The sequence below is a fragment of the Acanthisitta chloris genome, unplaced genomic scaffold, assembly GCF_000695815.1.
Source record: "Acanthisitta chloris isolate BGI_N310 unplaced genomic scaffold, ASM69581v1 scaffold24273, whole genome shotgun sequence".
NCBI lineage: Eukaryota > Metazoa > Chordata > Aves > Passeriformes > Acanthisittidae > Acanthisitta > Acanthisitta chloris.
Genome location: NW_008665789.1, coordinates 42,424 through 45,655, shown reverse-complemented (window position 1 = coordinate 45,655; position 3,232 = coordinate 42,424).

Here is a 3,232-nt window from a genome sequence, read left to right as displayed (position 1 = left end):
GAGACATAATTTAACATGCACTTGGAAAATGTTTTGTCACTGACTTTTCATTTCCCATGCAGGTTTGTATGTGTTTTCTCCAATGGGGCTGAAATTTGTCAGCTGATTATTTTTGTTCAATAGTTTAAAATAGCACCTTATCCTGTCAAAACATTGCTATTTGTGATCATTGTATCAGTGGCTACATACATCCCTGCCCTTTATGATATAAACCTCTTGGATTTCATCTACCCCTACAGAAATACTGGAGAAAAGAATTTCCATCCCACAGGGAAAAACAAGCATAAACTCTAGGAACTCATAATCCTGGCAAAGGTTTTGACCTCTGATGCTTTTTGGAACTGAAAGAATTCCAGGGTTGATTCAGGTCATCTTTTGTACATATGTGCAGCCTCACCAAATCTGTAAAGTCTGATCTGTAAAATTCTGTTTAAAGAACTTTTAAAGTAATTGTAAAATATTAAATGTTGATTTATTTCGAGGTCAAGTACAGCATTTGAGTCGAGTAGTTCCTGAGCAGGTGGGAGGCACAGGAGAAGGCTCCATATCTCCATGTGGAGAGCAGAGGGTACCCGTGTCCTTTGCAGAGGTGCTGACCTGGGAGCAGGAAAAGACTATGAAGTTATTATGGCCATGAACTCGGTCCCAGAGGGCATGACTGGAGACCTGTGGAGGTTAATTGAGCTACTTCTGTTCTGTGAGTTAAAAAGTAGGTTTTGATGTTATAAATCCCAAATTGATTTCATGCTGGACTGAGGAGAAAAGAAACGAGCAGAACTGTCCAAGGTGTGAGATCTGTGCATACCCTTCCCTTCTCAGATGCTCTGTGACCTTTGCTGTGTTGAATTGACCCTGGGGCCAAGGACAAGGTCCAGCCCAGTGACATAGCAGAGCCCTGGAATGAAGGGCTTAGCAGGTATTTGCCAAGAAGCCAGGGGATTTTGGACTTGGAAATCCTTTCTGTATCTCTGGGAATGCAAATTGGCAGCTGCAGCTCTCGCTGCTGAAAGTGCTCTGAAACATGAAATGATACTTGGAAATGTTTAACTGTCTCCAGTGTCACCACCTCTTCCTGTGGATGTTCATGGAAAGAGGCTCAGTTGGTAGGTGTGAGGTCCAGCCTGTCATCATCAAATGAACAACTGAAGAAGTTATTTCAGCACAGAAGCACCAAAACCCAGGTGAGAATAACATTTGTGAGTCAGCACTTTGTTATGTATTACCTATCATCTTTTTCATGTGCTCAACTGGTGGTTTTCTGGAATTGCAGAGCAAACCTTCCTCTTGTAGTTTTTTGGGAGTTTTTTCCTGCCAGTAGTTCTCTGGGTGTCATTTCTAGGTGTCCCACAGCAAGAGACCAGCAGATGGGGGACAGCACTGTGTGTGGAAGCCCACAGAGGCCCTGGGGGGTTTTGGCACCTGCATTAGGGTGTTTCCAGGACATCTCTTACAGGAGGTATTTCAAAGGTGCTCATCTGCTCTCAGCTGCAGCAGGAAGTAGCAGAGAGCAGAGTCAGTGTTCCTGGCTGTGCTCAGTCCTCACATCCATTACAGGGCTGGGATTAACGTGTCCAGGGTGTCTCCTGGGTCACAGCCCCACAAGCACCATCCCCTCTGCTCTGTCTGCTCCCATCACTGCAGCTCAAATTTCCTTCAGCCAAGGCAGAAGTACCTGGGCATGGCTCAGGTGCTGCTGGCAGTGAGCCCTGAGCTTGGCTCCCTGCCCGCAGGTCGGGTATGGGCTAACCTGGCACAGTGCGCAAATCCTCCCCTCTGCCAGGGATGGGACCAACCTGACCCAGAGGGGTTCATCGAGAGACATACCAATAATCCAGCACTTCCAGAAGAAAAGAGAAAAACAGAAGAAAATGCAGGGAATGTCTTCTCCTGCCAAATTCCCTGCCCTAGTTCCCTCTTGCGGCAGGTTTCTGGGCTGATAGATTGGCTGTTTCCCATGTGCATGATTTAAATGCTTTTACAGTAAGTTGTAAAATAGAAAAGAATGACAAATTTCTGTGAATTTTGCTAATTACTGAAGGGTTTAGGCCATCACCCATGACTGAAAAGGGCATCCCTGGTTGTTTCAGGACTGACCTTTGCTCAGGTGCAAAGCTGGACAAGTGGAACATTCCTGGACTGCAGGCACCTGTTCATCTCTCCTGGTAGTGCATGTTGCTCCACTGTCCTTATCTTACTGGTGCTAATCAATGATCATTTAAAAGTCAACAAGGCTCCCTGTGTCTGCGTAAAGTTTTCCTAGCAGGGAAAAGTCACTGGAGAGCAGTGACTGTGTGCTAATGACGCATAATTACCAGTATATTCTGATGCCTGTCCAGCTGTCAGTGCAGACAACTGACTGCATGGGGAACAGAGGGGACCTTTTCTGCACCAGTCCCAGCTCACCTTCTTCCAATGTTCTGTGTGGTCTTGGAATCCTTCTCCTCTTTGCAGGCACCTTCCCTGCAGCACTCGCCAGAAGAAATGCAAAGGTTTGCAAAGGTTAAGGGGTTGCCAAGCACATCCAAAAACTGAAATCTGAATCAGCAAGCATGAAAAATATTCTGTGGTTATCCACTAGGATAACCTAGACTTGGGTTTGGCTGGGTAAAACTCTCTGGGCAGCAATGTGCCAGTGTAACACAGTGTGTATAGCTGATGTTTCCAGCCACAGAGAGGACCTGGAGCAGGAGGTCAAACATTCTCTGAACTCACAAGGGCAAGTCCTGGTTCTGGCCATGGCCTGTCTGGCATCAGGTCTCCTGTCTGACTCTATGGCCAAAGCTGTGACCAAGGACAGTGCAACATCGTGTTCAGTGGTGATGAGGTATAGATTGGCTCAGTCCACCTTGTCTGTGTCTTTCTGTGAGACACCTATGAACTGCCGGCTGAGATGTCGCCTGTGCAACTTGAAATCTGGGGCAGGTCTGTCAGGATACCCAGGGCCTGGCTTCTCCATGTGTGTGCTGGAAGATCTGTGCTGCTGGCATGCTCTGTCATGCTCCCAAGAGTGGGTCACATACATGGGCTCCTTCCCCCGTGACATGGAGCATGCCCAATGCAGGATGGAGAACGGCTTGATCCTACTTTGCCCTCCTTTCCTCTCTCCCCAGGTATGGTTCTGAGCAATCATTGAGTACCCACAGGGTACAGCTCCTAAGTCATGCCCCATCCCTGGAAGTGTTCAAGGCCAGGCTGGATGGGGCTTGGAGCAAGCTGGTCTAGTGGAAGAGGC